At 41.1% G+C, this 25,323-nt stretch overlaps 2 non-coding genes and 1 pseudogene across 2 annotated transcripts; all 3 read right to left on the reverse strand.

The window, feature by feature from the left end:
- Positions 1-205: 205 nt before the first annotated feature.
- On the reverse strand, positions 206-311 carry LOC147277686 (small nucleolar RNA R71). The gene has a single exon (XR_015124137.1). It is a non-coding gene; the product is annotated as a small nucleolar RNA R71 (small nucleolar RNA).
- A 6,766-nt stretch (positions 312-7,077) lies between these two features.
- Positions 7,078-7,183, reverse strand: LOC147277687 (small nucleolar RNA R71). Its single transcript, XR_015124138.1, has one exon. It is a non-coding gene; the product is annotated as a small nucleolar RNA R71 (small nucleolar RNA).
- Positions 7,184-15,133: 7,950 nt separating this feature from the next.
- Positions 15,134-23,717, reverse strand: LOC147277688 (uncharacterized; annotated as a pseudogene).
- Positions 23,718-25,323: the final 1,606 nt, after the last annotated feature.

The following is a 25,323-nucleotide window of genomic DNA, read 5'->3' on the forward strand; positions in this document are numbered from 1 at the left end:
TTTTTGAAGGAGTTTTCCGGGGTTTGTGAAGCCGCACAATTGAGGGGCCTGAATGCTGATCAGTACCGTTTGAGGATGTTCCCTTTTGCGCTTAAGGACAAGGCAAAGAGGTGGTTGTATTCGCTGCCCAGTGGTTCCATTTCGACATGGGATGATCTTTCGAGCAAGTTTTTGAACAAGTTCTATTCCATTTCCAAGACTAATTCGATTCGGAAGGAGATCCTTGGATTTGTGCAAAAGGCGGACGAACCATTCCATGAGACTTGGGACAGATTCAATGAGTTACTTACTAGCTGCCCACACCACAACTTATCTCCTTGGTATGTGATTTGTTGTTTTTATCAGGGATTGTTGGAGAGAGACCAAGCCAAGGTGGATTCGGCATGTGGTGGTGCGTTTATGTCTAAAACGGAGGATGAGGCTACAGAATTGTTTGAGTCGCTTTCTTTGAGTTCTCAACAATGGGATTCCAATCGTGCAAGAGGAGGACCAAAGAGAGGGTTGTATGAGGTAGCTGATGTGCCAAACACCATGGAGGGACAGATTTTGGAAATCAAGACTATGGTGCAGAAGTTATCTATGGCTCAAGAAAAGATGATGAGTGCGCAAGGACAAGGGGGTGACGTGGAACAAGTGAACCAGGTTGGGAATTATCCTAGGGTGCCATATGATCCATTTTCTAACACTTATAACCCTGGATGGAAGAACAACCCTAATTTCAGGTGGAGCAACAACAATGGACAGCAAGCTAGTGGGAGCACCAACAAGCCGTATGTGCACCCTAATGCCGAGAGGTCTAGTTTGGAGGACAAGATTGCTCAGATTGCTCAAAGCACCACTTCCCTTGCCCAAAGCACCAATGCCTTCATGAACCGTACCGAACAGCAGATGCAAGCCAATTCGAAGGCTATTGCACACTTGGAGAGTCAAATGGGTCAGATTGCCACTACTTTGGGTCAGAGAGAGAAGGGGAAGTTGCCAAGTCAGCCCATCGTCAACCCGAAGAATGAGGAGCATGTAAATGCTATTTTGAGGACTACTCCAAGAAAAAGAGTTAGAATGGTCAAAACTAAGGTGGTGAAGGAAGTAATTGAGATCAGTGATAGTGAGGAAGAGGAGGATCCGGAAATGACTGAAGAGCATAAGGATACACGTGAGATTCCCCTCATTCCGGACATCGACATCACCAAATTTCCAGCAACCATGAGGGAGTTGAAATCTATTGAGAAGAAGGTTGAGAAGCAAGGGCATAGTCACAATGTTCCTAGGGAGATTCGTGGTTATCTCTTTGCATCTTTTCCAAGCAAGAAGAAGGATCCGGGCTCGTTGGTCATATCATGCAGCATAGGGGAGCATAAGATCACTAGTGCCTTAATTGACAGTGGTGCAGCTATCAATGTCATGCCGCTGGTTGTGTTCGAGAGGCTTGGATTCAAAGAGGCTGATTTGCAACCAGCTGATGTGAACATTCGCTTCGCCAACTCTTCAGCCCAAGAAGCTTGTGGTATGCTTGTGGATGTTTTGGTTAAATGTCGTAAATTACTAATCCCCTCTGATTTCATAGTGCTAGATGTGCCGACAATTCCGGGCGATGTCTCTATTATTCTTGGGAGACCATTTTTGTGCACCTCTAACATGGAGTACAAAGCATTGGAGAGCGCCATGACAATTCGGCACTACGCCAAGCGAGAGTTGTATGTGCTCACTTCCGAGATGCCAGAAAACGAGGAGGTCACTTTTTATGGAGAGGAGAAGTCCGAGATGGAGAGCTTCCTCAGTTCGATCCTAAAGAATGCCGAAAGCAGCAATGGCAAGAGGAAGAGGAAAGAACGCAAGTAAAGGAGATGGCAATGTCAGGCTGAAGACAGAAAAACAAGCGCTTATTGGGAGGCAACCCAAGTTTTTAGTTTCGAATAATGGAGGAGAAGTCATTGAGGACCAAGGAGGCCGCGCCTACCCTTGGAGTGTCCACGCTTGCGTATGCAAGTAAACAGTTTCTTTATTTCGCTTCATAAGACAATTTCTTGTTTTGGTGTGTTTATTTGATTTTGGATATTTGCAATTTCCCGTTTCGCTTAATTTGATCATTCTTGCATTTATTTCATATACATTGAGGGCAATGTATCATTTAAGTGTGGGGGGAAGGGCAATTGTCATTTGTTAGTGTTTTTAGGTTAAAACAAGTGTTTAGAGTGTTTTAAGTGTTTTTGAGCGTTTTTAGAAAAAGAAAAAAATTTTTCGTTTTTAGTGTTTTTAGGTGTTTTTAGGTTAGGAAAAAACTTTTTCCTTTGTTTTTAAACTTAGGGTGTCACAACCCACATCAAAATGCACGTTTTCATTAGATCTCATTCACCTTAGTGATGGATGTGATTCTTTGGAAGTGTGCGACATTGTTTTAAAAACAAAAAGTTTTTGAGTCATTTTGGTTGTTTCAGGTTATTTTGAGTCCCCAACTAATTGATTTGAGTGTGCATGATTGTTATGAGCATGTTTTAGTATTGTGTGTATATTTGGTGTTCTTTTCATTCTAATAGTGTTCCATAACATATCTTGCAATTCTATGTCATTTGGCCTTGTTGATATGAATTTAGGTTGTGATTAGCATTACTAATGATTATATGCATAATAGAGTAGACTTGCATGACCTAAGTGAGCTTTTGAGCCCTGTTCTTCAATTCTTGAGTGTTGCGCGCCACTCTGATTCTATCATTGTCATATAAGTCGTTGTTTTGATCTCATTATCTTTCATTTGGTCATTTGCTTGGAATATGCATAATCTTGAATCAATGAGCTAGAACTCTTTTCTTGTGTACACAAAGCATGCCGTATTTGCATAACTCTTGAGAAATGAATTTAGGCCCTGTTTGTGTACCCCATAGCCTGAAAGCCTACCCATTACATGTTTTATCCTTAGTTACCCATTTTGAGCCTTTTAAGCCGTTTTCTTTGTTACCCCATACCAAACCCTAAGTTTGGGGGTGTACCACCCCTTTCATCCGTTTTACCCTTTTTATGGTGTTGCAAGCTGTCTATATGTTGATTGAGGTGAAAAAGAAGTGAAAATGCATAGCTTGTACAAAAATGTGTTAGAAAAGTATGTATGCCGTACCCAAAGAAAAGAAAAAGAAAAAGAAATCAAAGAAAAGAAATGGGACGGTTTCAAAAGAAGAAAAGAAAAAGTGAGCAAAAAGAGCTCAAGTTAAGCTATGAAGTGCAAAGAAGCAAAGTGTACCTCAGAATGTTCTATTGGTGCTTGCAATTCCTTGAAATTAGCCCTTTGTGTTTTCCTTTTCATTTCAATACCCTATCCTAGCCTAAGCCTTCATTACAACCCTATTTAAAGCCCTAGCTGATCTCAAGAGGTGTGTATTATACTTATGTGGAGTCTATTTAAGAAGGGAGCCTATGGTTATTGATTCTATTTCAAGCATTTGTATTCCTTTCATGAGATCAGTATTTCTTTCTAAATGTGCCTTTATTTCATGTACATATGTGAGCTAATTGCTTTTGTTACATATTTTCTCTCACATATACTTTTGAGTGCACATATCAACCCAATTCTTGAGTGTTTATCATTGAGAGTATGCCATAGTAAGAATTGGAGTTGAATCTATTATGTATGTATTGATTTAGTTCTGTTTGTCTAAGACTTGGATTTGTGTCAAGGATGGCCTATATGACAATAGAGGAGTGAGGTATGTTATTTGAAATGTTATTAGAATTTGAAGAATATCATTTATATGCCTTGCTATTTTATGTGATTAATGGTTGTGCGCATGAATTCAGTTGTTGGGATGTTGGAGTCAGTTTTGAGTCTTTTCTTTCCTTTATTTGCTCGAGGACTAGCAAAATCTAAGTTTGGGGGTGTGATGAGTGTGCATTTTGCATCACTTTATGATACTAATTCCTTAACCTAGAGTGTTAGAACTCGCTATTTTGTGTTTCTTGTCTTGTTTTTGTGTTTTCAGGTCAAATGAAGCAGAAATGAGAAAAAGAAGCAAATGGAGCCATTTTGGGACAATTCCTGGTCAAACCAGGAAAACGAGTGAAATCCTGGTCAAATCAGGAAAAGTGCAGAAATCCTAGTCAAATGAGGATTCCTAGTCACACTAGGAAACATCAAGTCCAGAACCATCATTGCGGAGCCAGAAATGTGAAATCCTGATTCAAACAGGAATTCCTGGTCGAACTAGGAAACCTAACCCAACTAGGGAAAGGAGTCCTAGTGACACTAGGAGACCCCAGGGGCAATATGGTCATTACGAGAAGTCGAAACGGATAAGGAATCTCTCATTTCCAAGAAATCCTAGTTGCACCAGGAAATGTTTTTCAAGGTTCCAGAAGCTTCCAGAAGGTGGTGGAAATCCATGGAAATGAATAGAGGGAAGAAATGAATTTGAATTCAAATGGAAATGAGGGGCAAAATGGGAAGTCAAAAGTGGAGGGCCCATGGGCCCTAGGGATGCCGAACCAAGTGGGCCATGCATGCACATGCATGGGCCCAAACCCTAGCAGCCCAAAAGCCACACGCAAGGAGGAAGATGGCAGCCCATGCATGCGCATGCATGCCATGCAAACCCTAGCAAGGAAGAGGCCATGCGCAAGCCCAAGATGGAAGCCCATGGAGTGAAACCCTAGCCCATCTTGTGCAAGCTACTGAAGCCCAACATGGAAGCCCAACATGCAAGCCCAAAGCCCAAGACTACCAGCCCATGCGCCAAGGAGGGACCCTAGCTAGGCTAGGCGTGAGCCACTCAAGCCCAAAAGGGAGCAGCCCATCACGCCAAGGCCTAGTCCAGCTGGACCTAGCTGAAGCCGCAAGGCACTAGGAGAGAAACCCTAGCCAGCCGCAACTAGCTTTCCTTGGCTCTCAAGGAAAGCTTCTCCTATTTAAACCCCCTCTTATTCAGACTTTAGGATTGATTCTTTCTCCCCTCCTCCAGCCGAATTCTCTCTTCTCTCTCCTAGTTTATTTTTCTGTTTTAGGGTTTTTAGCTTCAACTATTATTTCTCTTGTAAGGTGAGCCAAATTCAGAGAGGGACTTAGGAAGAGGGTGGCGTGACATTGAGAGGGGAGGATCACCTGCTGCCACAAGCCCAAGCTCACCTTGCCGTGAGCCAATTGCTTGTGCTGGTGCTTCCTTCTTCTCCCTCCTTGCCGCAGCCCCCACTTGTTGCATCTCTGATTTTTGTTTTCCTTTTCCTTTTAATTTCTATTGTTGGATCATGTTACTGATTTTATTAAATTAAATTGCTGGTTTAATTTGGTTGTCTTTTTATTTATTTTATAGTTTTGGTTCTGATTTTAGTTAGTTGTTATTTAATCTTGCAATCTGATTTTGTTATTTACCTCTTATTGCTTTGAATTCATGTTGCTGATTTCCATTGGTTTATGCTTTTAGTTTCTTTAATTTTGCGTTTCTGATTTCATTTAATTGATGCACTTTAAGGTAGTTGTTTAGTTTATGCTTCTAGGTTCATTTAAGTTGCGTTTCTGATTTCCTTTTGCAATCATGAATTGGGACTTTGTTTACTTGCTGCTGTTTTATTTCTTTTATTTGTTTTATTTAATTATGTAGGTTAGTTATTCTATCTTGCATGTTAGTCGTAGGTTGATTAATGGATTCATATGCTTTAACAAATCGTTTATCCGTCTCTTGGTCTGTTAGTTTGATGTTTGCACATATTAAATTTCCACTATCTGTTAAAACCCCCGTCACTAGTTGTTTGCATCCTTTGACTGGCCACCTTAGGGTAATTGCATCTAGTTTATCTGTTAGGTTTAGCTGTGAAATAGTCAAAGACACTAAACCACAAGTAACAAGGGAATAAGGGATTATTCTTGGTAGTGGGGTTGGGCGACCTCTATAAGGAAATAGTCAAAGCTTATATGTTGTGCATGTTTGACGTTCTCATAAAACTTAATGACTCCTGCATGGGTAACAGCTGCCCTAGCTTGAACTAGGGAACATGTAGGTTAACTAGCTAAGGAAGGCCCAAGAAGCTCTTAGTTTATGCATTAGGAGAACAATGGCGAGAAAGTAACTAGCCAAACCTTTTTAGCTGTCAAACTTTAATATGTTGTGTTCAAATTAACTGTCATTAGCCTTGGATGGTTATTGCATGCGTATCTGATTTGAGACCGAAAACTTAACATTGCAAGATAGAATAAAGTGTGTGTGCGTGTGGTGATGTGTGCGTGTGTTTCCATCTTTCAAAACCCCCCATTTTAGTTATTCTAGTGATTAATTGCATTGATTTGTTGTTTATTAACCATTCCCTGTGGGATCGACCTCGTGCTTGTACGCTTTGCTACCAATGCGATTCGTGCACTTGCGAGTAAACTTAGAATGAGATAATTGTTTATTTTATTCTAAGAAAACACATCAACAAGTTTTTGGCGCCGTTGCCGGGGAATGGTGTCTAATATCAATGAATTGGTGTAATTAGTCATTAGAATTAGGTTATATTAGTTAGATTTCAGTTTTTGTTAATTTTTAGTTTTTAATAAATGCCATGCCTTTATATGCATTCTTTCTACTGATTGTGTGTTTTTCTCTTAATTAGGTGTGTTTATGAACCCTGATCTTGTTGCTAGGTTAGAGAGGCTCAAGAACGAAGCTTTAGGTGCATCACAAGTCAGCCCGCAACCTAGTGCATCAGATTCGAGTAGTGAAGAGACTGAGAGTGTCGACATGGCTGAAGCAAATGAGATAGTGCCGCAGCCCCTGAGCCATTTTTCAGCACCTTCGCTGCCCACTCAACCATCATGCATTCGGTATGCCACCATAGCCACTGATTTCGAAATCAAGAGTGGTCAGATTCATTTGTTGCCGAGCTACCATGGGCTGAATGGGGAGGATCCGATCCACTTTTTGAAGGAGTTTTCCGGGGTTTGTGAAGCCGCACAATTGAGGGGCCTGAATGCTGATCAGTACCGTTTGAGGATGTTCCCTTTTGCGCTTAAGGACAAGGCAAAGAGGTGGTTGTATTCGCTGCCCAGTGGTTCCATTTCGACATGGGATGATCTTTCGAGCAAGTTTTTGAACAAGTTCTATTCCATTTCCAAGACTAATTCGATTCGGAAGGAGATCCTTGGATTTGTGCAAAAGGCGGACGAACCATTCCATGAGACTTGGGACAGATTCAATGAGTTACTTACTAGCTGCCCACACCACAACTTATCTCCTTGGTATGTGATTTGTTGTTTTTATCAGGGATTGTTGGAGAGAGACCAAGCCAAGGTGGATTCGGCATGTGGTGGTGCGTTTATGTCTAAAACGGAGGATGAGGCTACAGAATTGTTTGAGTCGCTTTCTTTGAGTTCTCAACAATGGGATTCCAATCGTGCAAGAGGAGGACCAAAGAGAGGGTTGTATGAGGTAGCTGATGTGCCAAACACCATGGAGGGACAGATTTTGGAAATCAAGACTATGGTGCAGAAGTTATCTATGGCTCAAGAAAAGATGATGAGTGCGCAAGGACAAGGGGGTGACGTGGAACAAGTGAACCAGGTTGGGAATTATCCTAGGGTGCCATATGATCCATTTTCTAACACTTATAACCCTGGATGGAAGAACAACCCTAATTTCAGGTGGAGCAACAACAATGGACAGCAAGCTAGTGGGAGCACCAACAAGCCGTATGTGCACCCTAATGCCGAGAGGTCTAGTTTGGAGGACAAGATTGCTCAGATTGCTCAAAGCACCACTTCCCTTGCCCAAAGCACCAATGCCTTCATGAACCGTACCGAACAGCAGATGCAAGCCAATTCGAAGGCTATTGCACACTTGGAGAGTCAAATGGGTCAGATTGCCACTACTTTGGGTCAGAGAGAGAAGGGGAAGTTGCCAAGTCAGCCCATCGTCAACCCGAAGAATGAGGAGCATGTAAATGCTATTTTGAGGACTACTCCAAGAAAAAGAGTTAGAATGGTCAAAACTAAGGTGGTGAAGGAAGTAATTGAGATCAGTGATAGTGAGGAAGAGGAGGATCCGGAAATGACTGAAGAGCATAAGGATACACGTGAGATTCCCCTCATTCCGGACATCGACATCACCAAATTTCCAGCAACCATGAGGGAGTTGAAATCTATTGAGAAGAAGGTTGAGAAGCAAGGGCATAGTCACAATGTTCCTAGGGAGATTCGTGGTTATCTCTTTGCATCTTTTCCAAGCAAGAAGAAGGATCCGGGCTCGTTGGTCATATCATGCAGCATAGGGGAGCATAAGATCACTAGTGCCTTAATTGACAGTGGTGCAGCTATCAATGTCATGCCGCTGGTTGTGTTCGAGAGGCTTGGATTCAAAGAGGCTGATTTGCAACCAGCTGATGTGAACATTCGCTTCGCCAACTCTTCAGCCCAAGAAGCTTGTGGTATGCTTGTGGATGTTTTGGTTAAATGTCGTAAATTACTAATCCCCTCTGATTTCATAGTGCTAGATGTGCCGACAATTCCGGGCGATGTCTCTATTATTCTTGGGAGACCATTTTTGTGCACCTCTAACATGGAGTACAAAGCATTGGAGAGCGCCATGACAATTCGGCACTACGCCAAGCGAGAGTTGTATGTGCTCACTTCCGAGATGCCAGAAAACGAGGAGGTCACTTTTTATGGAGAGGAGAAGTCCGAGATGGAGAGCTTCCTCAGTTCGATCCTAAAGAATGCCGAAAGCAGCAATGGCAAGAGGAAGAGGAAAGAACGCAAGTAAAGGAGATGGCAATGTCAGGCTGAAGACAGAAAAACAAGCGCTTATTGGGAGGCAACCCAAGTTTTTAGTTTCGAATAATGGAGGAGAAGTCATTGAGGACCAAGGAGGCCGCGCCTACCCTTGGAGTGTCCACGCTTGCGTATGCAAGTAAACAGTTTCTTTATTTCGCTTCATAAGACAATTTCTTGTTTTGGTGTGTTTATTTGATTTTGGATATTTGCAATTTCCCGTTTCGCTTAATTTGATCATTCTTGCATTTATTACACATACATTGAGGGCAATGTATCATTTAAGTGTGGGGGGAAGGGCAATTGTCATTTGTTAGTGTTTTTAGGTTAAAACAAGTGTTTAGAGTGTTTTAAGTGTTTTTGAGCGTTTTTAGGAAAAAGAAAAAAAAAAAAAATTTTTCGTTTTTAGTGTTTTTAGGTGTTTTTAGGTTAGGAAAAAACTTTTTCCTTTGTTTTTAAACTTAGGGTGTCACAACCCACATCAAAATGCACGTTTTCATTAGATCTCATTCACCTTAGTGATGGATGTGATTCTTTGGAAGTGTGCGACATTGTTTTAAAAACAAAAAGTTTTTGAGTCATTTTGGTTGTTTCAGGTTATTTTGAGTCCCCAACTAATTGATTTGAGTGTGCATGATTGTTATGAGCATGTTTTAGTATTGTGTGTATATTTGGTGTTCTTTTCATTCTAATAGTGTTCCATAACATATCTTGCAATTCTATGTCATTTGGCCTTGTTGATATGAATTTAGGTTGTGATTAGCATTACTAATGATTATATGCATAATAGAGTAGACTTGCATGACCTAAGTGAGCTTTTGAGCCATGTTCTTCAATTCTTGAGTGTTGCGCGCCACTCTGATTCTATCATTGTCATATAAGTCGTTGTTTTGATCTCATTATCTTTCATTTGGTCATTTGCTTGGAATATGCATAATCTTGAATCAATGAGCTAGAACTCTTTTCTTGTGTACACAAAGCATGCCGTATTTGCATAACTCTTGAGAAATGAATTTAGGCCCTGTTTGTGTACCCCATAGCCTGAAAGCCTACCCATTACATGTTTTATCCTTAGTTACCCATTTTGAGCCTTTTAAGCCGTTTTCTTTGTTACCCCATACCAAACCCTAAGTTTGGGGGTGTACCACCCCTTTCATCCGTTTTACCCTTTTATGGTGTTGCAAGTGGTTTATATGTTGATTGAGGTGAAAAAGAAGTGAAAATGCATAGCTTATACAAAAATGTGTTAGAAAAGTATGTATGCCGTGCCCAAAGAAAAGAAAAAGAAAAGAAATCAAAGAAAAGAGATGGGACGGTTTCAAAAGAAAAAGTGAGCAAAAAGAGCTCAAGTTAAGCTATGAAGTGCAAAGAAGCAAAGTGTACCTCAGAATGTTCTATTGGTGCTTGCAATTCCTTGAAATTAGCCCTTTGTGTTTTCCTTTTCATTTCAATACCCTATCCTAGCCTAAGCCTTCATTACAACCCTATTTAAAGCCCTAGCTGATCTCAAGAGGTGTGTATTATACTTATGTGGAGTCTATTTAAGAAGGGAGCCTATGGTTATTGATTCTATTTCAAGCATTTGTATTCCTTTCATGAGATCAGTATTTCTTTCTAAATGTGCCTTTATTTCATGTACATATGTGAGCTAATTGCTTTTGTTACATATTTTCTCTCACATATACTTTTGAGTGCACATATCAACCCAATTCTTGAGTGTTTATCATTGAGAGTATGCCATAGTAAGAATTGGAGTTGAATCTATTATGTATGTATTGATTTAGTTCTGTTTGTCTAAGACTTGGATTTGTGTCAAGGATGGCCTATATGACAATAGAGGAGTGAGGTATGTTATTTGAAATGTTATTAGAATTTGAAGAATATCATTTATATGCCTTGCTATTTTATGTGATTAATGGTTGTGCGCATGAATTCAGTTGTTGGGATGTTGGAGTCAGTTTTGAGTCTTTTCTTTCCTTTATTTGCTCGAGGACTAGCAAAATCTAAGTTTGGGGGTGTGATGAGTGTGCATTTTGCATCACTTTATGATACTAATTCCTTAACCTAGAGTGTTAGAACTCGCTATTTTGTGTTTCTTGTCTTGTTTTTGTGTTTTCAGGTCAAATGAAGCAGAAATGAGAAAAAGAAGCAAATGGAGCCATTTTGGGACAATTCCTGGTCAAACCAGGAAAACGAGTGAAATCCTGGTCAAATCAGGAAAAGTGCAGAAATCCTAGTCAAATGAGGATTCCTAGTCACACTAGGAAACATCAAGTCCAGAACCATCATTGCGGAGCCAGAAATGTGAAATCCTGATTCAAACAGGAATTCCTGGTCGAACTAGGAAACCTAACCCAACTAGGGAAAGGAGTCCTAGTGACACTAGGAGACCCCAGGGGCAATATGGTCATTACGAGAAGTCGAAACGGATAAGGAATCTCTCATTTCCAAGAAATCCTAGTTGCACCAGGAAATGTTTTTCAAGGTTCCAGAAGCTTCCAGAAGGTGGTGGAAATCCATGGAAATGAATAGAGGGAAGAAATGAATTTGAATTCAAATGGAAATGAGGGGCAAAATGGGAAGTCAAAAGTGGAGGGCCCATGGGCCCTAGGGATGCCGAACCAAGTGGGCCATGCATGCACATGCATGGGCCCAAACCCTAGCAGCCCAAAAGCCACACGCAAGGAGGAAGATGGCAGCCCATGCATGCGCATGCATGCCATGCAAACCCTAGCAAGGAAGAGGCCATGCGCAAGCCCAAGATGGAAGCCCATGGAGTGAAACCCTAGCCCATCTTGTGCAAGCTACTGAAGCCCAACATGGAAGCCCAACATGCAAGCCCAAAGCCCAAGACTACCAGCCCATGCGCCAAGGAGGGACCCTAGCTAGGCTAGGCGTGAGCCACTCAAGCCCAAAAGGGAGCAGCCCATCACGCCAAGGCCTAGTCCAGCTGGACCTAGCTGAAGCCGCAAGGCACTAGGAGAGAAACCCTAGCCAGCCGCAACTAGCTTTCCTTGGCTCTCAAGGAAAGCTTCTCCTATTTAAACCCCCTCTTATTCAGACTTTAGGCATTGATTCTTTCTCCCCTCCTCCAGCCGAATTCTCTCTTCTCTCTCCTAGTTTATTTTTCTGTTTTAGGGTTTTTAGCTTCAACTATTATTTCTCTTGTAAGGTGAGCCAAATTCAGAGAGGGACTTAGGAAGAGGGTGGCGTGACATTGAGAGGGGAGGATCACCTGCTGCCACAAGCCCAAGCTCACCTTGCCGTGAGCCAATTGCTTGTGCTGGTGCTTCCTTCTTCTCCCTCCTTGCCGCAGCCCCCACTTGTTGCATCTCTGATTTTTGTTTTCCTTTTCCTTTTAATTTCTATTGTTGGATCATGTTACTGATTTTATTAAATTAAATTGCTGGTTTAATTTGGTTGTCTTTTTATTTATTTTATAGTTTTGGTTCTGATTTTAGTTAGTTGTTATTTAATCTTGCAATCTGATTTTGTTATTTACCTCTTATTGCTTTGAATTCATGTTGCTGATTTCCATTGGTTTATGCTTTTAGTTTCTTTAATTTTGCGTTTCTGATTTCATTTAATTGATGCACTTTAAGGTAGTTGTTTAGTTTATGCTTCTAGGTTCATTTAAGTTGCGTTTCTGATTTCCTTTTGCAATCATGAATTGGGACTTTGTTTACTTGCTGCTGTTTTATTTCTTTTATTTGTTTTATTTAATTATGTAGGTTAGTTATTCTATCTTGCATGTTAGTCGTAGGTTGATTAATGGATTCGTATGCTTTAACAAATCGTTTATCCGTCTCTTGGTCTGTTAGTTTGATGTTTGCACATATTAAATTTCCACTATCTATTAAAACCCCCGTCACTAGTTGTTTGCATCCTTTGACTGGCCACCTTAGGGTAATTGCATCTAGTTTATCCGTTAGGTTTAGCTGTGAAATAGTCAAAGACACTAAACCACAAGTAACAAGGGAATAAGGGATTATTCTTGGTAGTGGGGTTGGGCGACCTCTATAAGGAAATAGTCAAAGCTTATATGTTGTGCATGTTTGACGTTCTCATAAAACTTAATGACTCCTGCATGGGTAACAGCTGCCCTAGCTTGAACTAGGGAACATGTAGGTTAACTAGCTAAGGAAGGCCCAAGAAGCTCTTAGTTTATGCATTAGGAGAACAATGGCGAGAAAGTAACTAGCCAAACCTTTTTAGCTGTCAAACTTTAATATGTTGTGTTCAAATTAACTGTCATTAGCCTTGGATGGTTATTGCATGCTTATCTGATTTGAGACCGAAAACTTGACATTGCAAGATAGAATAAGGTGTGTGTGCGTGTGGTGATGTGTGCGTGTGTTTCCATCTTTCAAAACCCCCCATTAGTTATTCTATTGATTATTTGCACTGATTTGTTGTATATTAACCATTCCCTGTGGGATCGACCTCGTGCTTGTACGCTTTGCTACTAATGCGATTCGTGCACTTGCGAGTAAACTTAGAATGAAGTGATTGTTTATTTTATTCTAAGAAAACATATCAACAATGCGCCAGCCCAAGAGGAAGTCCATACGCCAGCCCAAGCCTATCAGCCATGCGCAAAACCCTAGGGGGCTGGTGTGAGTCACTTAAGCCCAAGTCATGCAGCCCACATGCCAAAGCCCAAGAAATCCTAGCTGAAAAAGAAGTCAAAACCCTGGAAAATAGAGCACCAATTTCGACAGCAATTCTGTAATTCTCCAGAACGAATCAGGTAGCATGCCATATATGGTTGGAAAGATACGGATGTTAGCTTCGCAGGGAATTTTACGGATTTCGATTCCGAGTTTTCTAGCTCAAGATATGGCCATTTTAGTGGAGGTAGTGCAGCAGTTCCGCGAGCTGAAAGAGGAGTTACGCCCAAAAAGAGCCCAAATCAGCCCAAGGCCCATGCTTGGCCGAAAATTATAAGCCTTGGTGTGCAAGGAATGCACTTATCCCACATTGAAGAGAAAGAGAAATCTCAGCCCCACTTCCCTCTATAAATATATCTCTAAAAATCAGAAAAGGGGTTCTGTTCTGAAGTTCTCTTCTCTCCTCTTTAATTTTCAGCAACCCTAGCTAGCCTCCTTCTCTTTCTTTTATTTTTCTGAAGCAAACCCTAGCAGCCACCATCTCTTTCTTTATTCTTCTTGTGCCGCAGCCACCTTCTCTCTCTTTATTTTTCTTCTTTTCTTTTGTGGCCGAAACCTACCAGCCACCTTTGTTTGTGTGTCTTATATTTTCGCGCTGAGTTGACAGAGGAAAAGGAAGCCAAGCCGCAGCCACCAACATTCAGCCACACATCACCACCTTGCTGCCACCTTGCCGAGCACCTCAGCCTCCTTGCCGTGGAGCCCAAGGCCGAGCAGCAGCCCATCTCGCCACCACCTTGCAGCCACACCGTCCAAGGGTGGAGCTGCCTCCACCTCGTCATCCGTGGCTTGATTTCTTCTTCCCTTTCTTTTACTTTAATTGTTTTAATTATGCATTATTTATTTATGGATTTGATTATGTGTAGCTGAATATTGGGCTAGGGCTAGGATGAAGCCCTAGCGATGCTGCTTACTCTCACTATGGATTATTGATTTTTAATTATTTACATGTTGACAAATCTTGGATCTCTGTTTAAATTGAATCTATTTGTTTCGCATCTTTGACTGATCACCTTAGGTTGCATGCATCTAGATATATGTTGTGAAACTAAATAAGCTCGAAAGGATGATAGTTTCAATAGGCAACAAGTGGGTATCCTAAGATAATATTCATGAGAAAAGAGATCATAGAGGACATAGGGTACATTAATTTGGAGCTATGCGCTATGTGTTTGTCACTCTCACAGATCGTAATGACTCTTGCATGGGTAACAGCTGCCTTAGCTTAGCACTAGGGAACATGCAAGTTAACTGGCTAAGGAAGGCCCAAGAAGCTCTTAGTTTATGCACAGTAAGGGGAGTAATTGCTAAAAATAACTAGCCAAACCTTTTAGTAGACGAACTTTGTTGACATGTTTATATATTGATTGTTAATATCCATAGTAGAGTGAATGGTATGCTAGTGGTGGATTCTGACCCCTAGTGTTTCTTTATTATTGTTTTGTCCAAATTCATTCAGTTGTTATTTTAAAGTTTTGTCATTTATCTGTTAGTTTTTCTAGTCTCAAAAACCAATCAAAACCCCCCATTTGCGTGTGTGAGTTAGAGTTGATTTAATCGAATTTAATTAAGTTAGGGATCATAACACTAGTACAATTCCCTGTGGGATCGACCTCGTATTTGTAAGCTTTGCTACTCCGCGATTCGTGCACTTGCGAGTTAACCTAGAGTTGTTAAAAAGGTTTATTATAATTGCTCTAGGAAAACATACAACAAACGCTCCATATTAGCCTCCAAGTAATGCTTAAGCCGATGGCCATTCACCTTGAATGTATTCTTTGTCTTTGTATTGCAGACCTCGACTGCACCATGAGGGTAAACATTAGTAACAGTAAATGGACCATACCATCGAGAACGAAGTTTACCTGGAAAGAGTCTGAGGCGAGAATTGTAAAGTAAGACTTTCTGACCCACTTCGAAATGTTTTTTCAAAATGGCCTTGTCATGGTAGGCCTTAGTCTTGTCTTTGTAAATCCTAGAACTCTCATAAGCCTCATTCCTGAGTTCTTCCAACTCACTCAATTGTAGCTTCCTATGCTCACCTGCCTCGTTCATCTTAAAATTGAAATGTTTAATAGCCCAATATGCTTTATGCTCTAATTCAACAGGTAAATGACATGGCTTACCAAAAACCAACCTGTACGGGGACATACCAATGAGAGTCTTATACGCTGTACGATAAGCCCATAGAGCATCTAAGAGGCGATCTGACCAATCTTTCAGGGAGGGGCTCACAGTCTTCTCCAAAATTTGCTTAATTTCTCTATTACAGATCTCAGCCTGTCCACTTGTCTGGGGGTGATAAGGTGTAGAAACCTTATGCTTGATACCATATTTGCTCAGCAAGGCCGCAAATAACTTGTTGTTGAAGTGAGATCCTCCATCACTAATAATAGCTCTGGGAGCGCCAAATCTTGCAAAAATATGATCCTTAAGAAATCTGAGGACAACTCTAGAATCATTAGTCTTGGATGGAATTGCTTCCACCCATTTCGACACATAATCAACCGCAAGCAAGATATACAAATAACCCTTGGAAGACGGAAATGGGCCCATGAAATCAATGCCCCAGACATCAAAAATCTCAACAATAAGAATGGGGTTAAGAGGCATTTGATTTCGTGAAGAAATGTTACCCAACTTTTGGCACCTATCACAAGTGGTGCAGAATGTACAAGCATCCTTGAACAAACTAGGCCAGTAAAAACCACACTGCAACACTTTTAGAGCCGTCTTCTTTGCTCCACCATGTCCTCCACATGCATCAGAATGGCAAAAAGTTAGTATAGACTGAAACTCAGATTCTGGCACACACCTTCTGATGATCTGGTCGGGGCACCACTTAAATAGATATGGATCATCCCATATATATAATACTTAGCCGTGCTGATGAGCTTCTCCTTCTGAGCTCTCTGTATATCGCCTGGAAGTTTTCCTGTAACAATATAATTAACAATATCAGAGTACCAAGGAACATAAACAGACAATGAAAACAACTGCTCATCTGGGAATCGCTCATTCAGAGGGAGGATGTCCTCCTCTGCAGTAGAACTGTGCACCAATCGGCTAAGGTGATCCACCACCACATTCTCTGAGCCCTTCTTATCTTTGATCTCTAGGTCAAACTCCTGGAGCAACAAAATCCATCTAATCAGCCTGGGCTTCGCATCTTTCTTCTGTAGAAGGTACCTAAGCGCTGCATGATCAGAAAACACAATCACTTTAGTTCCAATCAGATAAGACCTGAATTTTTCTAAAGCAAAAATGACAGCCAAAAGCTCCTTTTCTGTGGTGGAATAATTCAGCTGGGCATCGTTGAGAGTTCGACTGGCATAGTAGATAACATGTGGTATCTTATTCACTCTCTGCCCTAACACAGCTCCCACAGCATAATCAGAAGCATCGCACATCAGCTCAAATGGCAAACTCCAATCAGGAGGCATAATGACTGGAGCTGATGTGAGAAGAGTCTTCAATCTGTTAAATGCGGCTAGACACTCCTCATTGAATTCAAACGGCACCTCCTTGGCCAACAATCTACTCAAAGGCCGAGCTATCTGGGAAAAATCCTTAATGAACCGCCTGTAAAAACCTGCATGACCAAGAAACGATCTCACATCCTTAACTGTCAAAGGTGGTGGAAGATTACTTACCAGATCAACCTTGGCCTTATCCACTTCTATCCCTCTACTGGATATGACATGGCCAAGAACAATACCATGTTGTACCATAAAATGGCACTTCTCCCAATTCAAAACCAAATTGCATTCCTAGCATCTTTCTAAAACCAAAGCAAGATTATGTAGGCATTTATCATAAGAAGAACCAAATACACTGAAGTCATCCATAAATACCTCTATTATATGCTCCACCATATCCGAAAAAATGCTCATCATGCATCGCTGAAAAGTACCTGGAGCATTGCACAAGCCATAGGGCATGCGCCTGTAGGCAAAAGTGCCATAGGGACAGGTAAATGTCGTCTTCTCCTGGTCCTCTGGGGCTATAGCTATCTGGTTGTAGCCTGAATACCCATCTAGAAAGCAATAATGGCTATGATCTGCAAGACGTTCCAACATCTGATCAATAAAAGGTAATGGGAAATGGTCTTTCCGAGTACCTGAGTTAAGTTTCCTGTAGTCTATGCAGACACGCCACCCTGTCTGTACTCGAGTTGGCACTAGCTCATTTGCATCATTTATGACCACTGTAACACCAGACTTCTTAGGAACCACCTGCACCGGACTCACCCATTTGCTATCTGATATGGGATAAATAATACCCACATCTAGCAACTTCAGCACCTCCTTCAGCACAACTTCCTTCATCACTGGGTTGAGTCTACGCTGAGCTTCTCTAGTCGGCTTAGCTCCATCCTCCAACAATATCCTGTGCATACACCTCGAGGGACTGATTCCCTTGATATCTGCAATACTCCACCCAATCGCTGTTTTGTGCTCTCTCAGCACTCTCAACAATTTCTCTTCTTCCTCTGCATTGAGGTTGGAAGCAATGATCACCGGTAATGTGCTTCCCTCACCCAAATAGGCATACTTCAGATGCTCAGGCAAATCCTTCAACTCTAGCTTAGGTGCCTGCAACACAGAGGGTACAAGTTTTTTATCAGAAACAGGTAAAGGCTCAAAAGCATAAATATACATACCTGAACAGCGGGGTACGGCCTCTAAGTGAGCCAAAATGCTCTCAACCTGCTCATCCTCATGCACAGCCATAGGGCTATGAATCAAAGCTCTATCCAATGGATCACTGCTACAAGTCACATTAAACACCTGTTGACAAACCAAATCCATAACATCCACCCTAAAGCACTCATGCTCATCACTGGGTAGTTTGAGTGCCTCAAACACTCTGAACTCAATGGTCTATCCCTGCACATTCATAGTTAGTGTACCCTGTTTCACATCAATTTTTGTACCTGCAGTGGCCATAAAGGGACGACCAAGTATCAAGGGTAATTGTGCCTCATACATAGGTACGGCCTCCATTTCCAAAACTAGGAAATCAGCCGGCAATATCAATCCATCTACTCTCACAAGTACATCTTCCAAAATTCCTCTGGAGTACTTAACTGATCTATCAGCTAATTGGATACTCACAGAGGTCGCCTTCAGCTCACCTAAATTCAGAGTCTCATACACAGAAAATGGCATTAAATTCACAGAAGCACCTAAATCAAGGAGAGCTTTCTCAAACCTACAATCCCCAATGATACAAGGGATAGTGAAGCTGCCTGGGTCCTTGAGCTTGGGAGGTAGCTTCCTCTGAAGCACTGCTGAAACCTCCTCCGAGACCTTCACTGTCTCGAACTCTTTGAACCTTCTCTTGTTTGTGCACAAGTCCTTGAGGAACTTTGCATACCTTGGCACTTGCTTAATCGCATCTAGAAGGGGAATATTGATCTCCACCTTCCTGAATATCTCCATAACACCCTTCAGAGGGTCCTCTTTCTTAGCCTTCTGCAACCTGCTAGGAAAAGGAGCATGTATAGAAATCAACTTAGAAGGGTCAGATTGTACCTGAGGTAAGGGAAAACCCTTGGGAACTACCACATGGTTGCCTGAAGATGGCACGGAAGAGTCTAAGGTACCCTTAACAGGTTCGGCTATGATCTCAGGTGCATCTTCTGACTCGACACCTTCCTCCACAACTTCTTTCTCCTCTTTCCCAACTATCTTACTGTTGATGTGTTTTCTTAGAATAAAATAAACAATTATCTCATTCTAAGTTTACTCGCAAGTGCACGAATCGCATCAGTAGCAAAGCGTACAAGCACGAGGTCGATCCCACAGGGAATGGTTAATATACAACAAATCAGTGCAAGTAATCACTAGAATAACTAAATGGGGGATTTTGAAAGATGGAAACACACGCACACACACTTTATTCTATCTTGCAATGTTAATTTTCAGTTTCAAATCAGATAAGCATGCAATAACCATCCAAGGCTAATGACAGTTAATTTGAACACTACATATTAAAGTTTGACAGCTAAAAAGGTTTGGCTAGTTACTTTCTCGCCATTGTTCTCCTAATGCATAAACTAAGAGCTTCTTGGGCCTTCCTTAGCTAGTTAACCTACATGTTCCCTAGTTCAAGCTAAGGCAGCTGTTACCCATGCAGGAGTCATTAAGTTTTATGAGAACGTCAAACATGCACAACATATAAGCTTTGACTATTTCCTTATAGAGGTCGCCCAACCCCACTACCAAGAATAATCCCTTATTCCCTTGTTACTTGTGGTTTAGTGTCTTTGACTATTTCACAGCTAAACCTAACAGATAAACTAGATGCAATTACCCTAAGGTGGCCAGTCAAAGGATGCAAACAACTAGTGACGGGGGTTCTAATAGATAGTGGAAATTTAATACGTGCAAACATCAAACTAACAGACCAAGAGACGGATAAACGATTTGTTAAAGCATACGAATCCATTAATCGACCTACAACTAACATGCAAGATAGAATAACTAACCTACATAATTAAATAAAACAAATAAAAGTAAAACAGCAACCAATAAATAAAATCCCAATTCATGCTTGTTAACGGAAATCAGAAACGCAAAATTAAAGAAATTAAAAGCATAAACAAATGGAACTTAGCAACATGAATTGAAAGCAATAAAGAGATAACTAAATAAAATCAGATTGCAAAGATTAAATAACAATTAATTAAAATCAGAACCAAAGCTATAAACTAATTAAATTCAGAAACTTAAATTAAATAAATTCAGAAACCAATATCCAACATTAAATCTGAAACTAGAATGAAAAAGAAAACAAAAATCAGAGGTGCAACAAATGGGGCCTGCGGCAAGGAGGGAGGAAGAAGGAGGCACCTAGCACAAGCAATTGGCTCACGGCAAGGTGAGCTTGGGCTTGCGGCAGCAGGTGGTCCTTCCCTCTCACTTGTCACGCCACCCTCTCTCTAAGTCTCTCTCTGAATTTGGCTCACCTTACAAGAGAAATAAAAGCTGAAAATAAAACCCTAAAACAGAAAAATAAAACTAGGAGGGAGAGAGAGATTTCGGCTGGAGGAGGAGAGAAAAATAATGTCTAAAAGGTGTCTCTAAAAGTCTGAATGAGGAGGTTTAAATAGGAGGAGCCTTCCTTGAGAGGCAAGGAAGAGGAAACATGCGGCTGCTAGGTTTCCCTTTCCTAGTGCCTTGCGGCTTCAGCTAGGGTTATCTGACCCTTGGGCTTGCGGCATGGGCTGGTCCCTTTGGGCTTGAGTGGCTCACGCCTAGCCTAGCTAGGGTCCCTCCTTGGCGCATGGGCTGATAGTCTTGGGCTTCCATGTTGGGCTTCAGCTGCTTGCACAAGATGGGCTAGGGTTTCACTCCATGGGCTTCCATCTTGGGCTTGTCACCTTGGGCTTGCGCATGGCCCCTTGTCTTGCTAGGGTTTGCATGGCATGCATGCGCATGCATGGGCTGCCATCTTCCTCCTTGCGTGTGGCTTTTGGGCTGCTAGGGTTTGGGCCCATGCATGTGCATGCATGGCCCACTTGGTTCGGCATCCCTAGGGCCCATGGGCCCTCCACTTTTGACTTCCCATTTTGCCCCTCATTTCCATTTGAATTCAAATTCATTTCTTCCCTCCATTCATTTCCATGGATGTCCACCACCTTCTGGAAGCTTCTGGAACCTTGAAAAACATTTCCTGGTGCAACTAGGATTTCTTGAAAATGAGAGATTCCTTATCCATTTCGACTTCTCGTAATGACCATATTGCCCCTGGGGTCTCCTAGTGTCACTAGGACTCCTTTCCCTAGTTGGGTTAGACTTCCTAGTTCGACCAGGAATTCCTGTTTGAATCAGGATTTCACATTTCTGGCTCCGCAATGATGGTTCTGGACTTGATGTTTCCTAGTGTGACTAGGAATCCTCATTTGACTAGGATTTCTGCACTTTTCCTGGTTTGACCAGGATTTGTCCCAAAATGGCTCCATTTGCTTCTTTTTATCATTTCTGCTTCATTTGACCTGAAAACGCAAAAACAAGACAAGAAACACAAAATAGCGAGTTCTAACACTCTAGGTTAAGGAATTAGTATCATAAAGTGATGCAAAATGCACACTCATCACACCCCCAAACTTAGATTTTGCTAGTCCTCGAGCAAATAAAGGAAAGAAAAGACTCAAGACTGACTCTAACATCCCAACAACTGAATTCATGCGCACAACCATTAATCACATAAGAAAGCAAGGCATATAAATGGTATTCTTCAAATTCTAATAACATTTCAAATAACATACCTCGCTCCTCTATTGTCATATAGGCCATCCTTGACACAAATCCAAGTTTTAGACAAACAAAACTAAATCAATACATACATAATAGATTCAACTCCAATCCTCACTATGGCATACTCTCAATGATAAACACTCAAGAATTGGGTTGATATGTGCACTCAAAAGTATATGTGAGAGGAAATATGTAACAAAAACAATTAGCTCACATATGTACATGAAATAAAAGCACATTTTAGAAAGAATACTGATCTCATGAAAGGAATACAAATGCTTGAAATAGAATCAATAGCCATAGGCTCCCTTTCTTGAATAGACTCCACATAAGTATAATACACACTCTTGAGATCAGCTAGGGCTTTAATAGGGTTATAATGAAGGCTTAGGCTAGGATAGGGTATTGAAATGAAAAGGAAACACAAAGGGCTAATTTCATGGAATTGCAAGCATCACTAGAACATTCTGAGGTACACTTTGCTTCTTTGCACTTCATAGCTCAATTTGAACTCTTTTTGCTCACTTTTTCTTTTGAAACCGTCCCATCTTTTTTTCTTTGATTCCTTTTCTTTCTTTTTTTTTTCTTTTCTTTGGGTACGGCATACATACTTTTATGACACATTTTTGTATAAGCTATGCATTTTCACTTCTTTTTCACCTCAATCAACATATAAACAACTTGCAACACCATGAAAGGGGTAAAAAGGGGTGGTACACCCCCAAACTTAGGGTTTGGTATGGGGTAACAAAGAAAACGGCTTAAAAGGCTCAAAAATGGGTAACTAAGGATAAAACATGTAATGGGTAGGCTTTCAGGCTATGGGGTACACAAACAGGGCCTAAATTCATTTCTCAAGAGTTATGCAAATACGGCATGCTTTGTATACACAAGGAAAGAGTTCTAGCTTATTGATTCAAGATTATGCATATTCCAAGCAAATGACCAAATGAAAGACAATGAGATCAAAACAACGACTTATATGACAATGATAGAATCAGAGTGGCGCGCAACACTCAAGAATTGAAGAACAAGGCTCAAAAGCTCACTTAGGTCATGCAAGTCTACTCTATTATGCATATAATCATTAGTAATGCTAATCACAACCTAAATTCATATCAACAAGGCCAAATGACATAGAATTGCAAGATATGTTATGGAACACTATTAGAATGAAAAGAACACCAAATATACACACAATACTCAAACATGCTCATAACAATCATGCACACTCAAATCAATTTGTTGGGGACTCAAAACGACTTGAAACAACCAAAATGACTCAAAACTTTTTGCTTTTAAAACGATGTCGCACACTTCAAAAGAATCACATCCATCACTAAGGTGAATGAGATCTAATGAAAACGTGCATTTTGATGTGGGTTTTGACACCCTAAGTTTAAAAACAAAAGAAAAAGTTTTTTCCTAACCTAAAAACACCTAAAAACACTAAAAACGAAATTTTTTTTTTTCTTTTTCTAAAAAACACTCAAAAACACTTAAAACACTCTAAACACTTGTTCTAACCTAAAAACACTAACAAATGACAATTGCCCTTCCCCCCACACTTAAATGATACATTGCCCTCAATGTATATGAAATAAATGCAAGAATGATCAAATTAAGCGAAACGGGAAATAGCAAACATCCAAAACCAAATAAACACACCAAAATGAAAAGTTGTCTTATGAAGCGAAATAAAGAAACTGTTTACTTGCGTACGCAAGCGTGGACACTCCAAGGGTAGGCGCGGCCTCCTTGGTCCTCAATGACTTCTCCTCCATTATTCGAAACAAAAACTTGGGTTGCCTCCCAATAAGCGCTTGTTTTTCTGTCTTCAGCCTGACATTGCCATCTCCTTTACTTACGTCCTTTCCTCTTCCTCTTGCCATTGCTACTCTCGGCATTCCCTAGGAACGAACTGAGGAAGCTCTCCATCTCGGACTTCTCCTCTCCATAAAAAGTGACCTCCTCGTTTTCTGGCATCTCGGAAGTGAGCACATACAGCTCTCGCTTGGTGTAGTGCCGAATTGTCATGGCGTTCTCCAATGCTTTGTACTCCATGTTAGAGGTGCACAAAAATGGTCTTCCAAGAATAATAGAGACATCGCCCGGAATTGTCGGCACATCTAGCACTATGAAATCAGAGGGGATTAGTAATTTACGACATTTAACCAAAACATCCACAAGCATACCACAAGCTTTTTGGGCTGAAGAGTTGGCGAAGCGAATGTCCACATCAAATGGTTGCAAATCAGCCTCCTTAAATCCAAGCCTCTCGAACACAACCAGCGGCATGACATTGATAGCTGAACCACTGTCAACTAAGGCATTGGTGATCTTATGCTCCCCTATGCTGCATGATATGACCAACGAGCCCGGATCCTTCTTCTTGCTTGGAAAAGATGCAAAGAGATAACCACAAATCTCCCTAGGAACATTGTGACCATGCCCTTGCTCCTCAACCTTCTTCTCAATAGATTTCAACTCCCTCATGGTTGCTGGAAATTTGGTGATGTCAATGTCCGGAATGAGGGGAATCACACGTGTATCAGCTTTCTCCTCTCTCATTTCTGGATCCTCCTCTTCCTCACTATCCATGATCTCAATCACCTCCTTCACCTCCTTAGTCTTGACCACTCTAACTCTTTTTCTTGGAGTAGTCCTCAAAATAGCATTTACATGCTCCTCATTCTTCGGGTTGACGATGGGCTGACTAGGCAACTTCCCCTTCGGTTGAGTGGGCAGCGAGGGTGCTGAAAAGTGACTCAAGGGCTGCGGCACATTCTCGTTTGCTTCATCCATTTCGACGCTTCCAATATCCTCACTACTCGAATCTGATGCGCTAGGTAGAGGGCTGCCTTGAGATGTACCTAAAGTTTCCTTTTTTGAGCCTCTCCAACCTTGCAACAAGTTCAAGGTTCATAAAATACACCTAATCAAGAGCAAACACGCAATCAGTAGAAAGACTGCTCATAAAGTCATGGCATTTATTAAAAACTAAAAATTAACCAAAACTGAAATCTAAATAATATAACCTAATTCTAATGACTAATTACACCAATTCATTGATATTAGACACCATTCCCCGGCAACGGCGCCAAAAACTTGTTGATGTGTTTTCTTAGAATAAAATAAACAATTATCTCATTCTAAGTTTACTCGCAAGTGCACGAATCGCATCAGTAGCAAAGCGTACAAGCACGAGGTCGATCCCACAGGGAATGGTTAATATACAACAAATCAGTGCAAGTAATCACTAGAATAACTAAATGGGGGATTTTGAAAGATGGAAACACACGCACACACACTTTATTCTATCTTGCAATGTTAATTTTCAGTTTCAAATCAGATAAGCATGCAATAACCATCCAAGGCTAATGACAGTTAATTTGAACACTACATATTAAAGTTTGACAGCTAAAAAGGTTTGGCTAGTTACTTTCTCGCCATTGTTCTCCTAATGCATAAACTAAGAGCTTCTTGGGCCTTCCTTAGCTAGTTAACCTACATGTTCCCTAGTTCAAGCTAAGGCAGCTGTTACCCATGCAGGAGTCATTAAGTTTTATGAGAACGTCAAACATGCACAACATATAAGCTTTGACTATTTCCTTATAGAGGTCGCCCAACCCCACTACCAAGAATAATCCCTTATTCCCTTGTTACTTGT

The sequence above is a fragment of the Dryas octopetala genome, chromosome 8 (assembly GCF_963921425.1).
Source record: "Dryas octopetala chromosome 8, drDryOcto1.1, whole genome shotgun sequence".
In the NCBI taxonomy this organism is placed as follows: Eukaryota; Viridiplantae; Streptophyta; class Magnoliopsida; order Rosales; family Rosaceae; genus Dryas; species Dryas octopetala.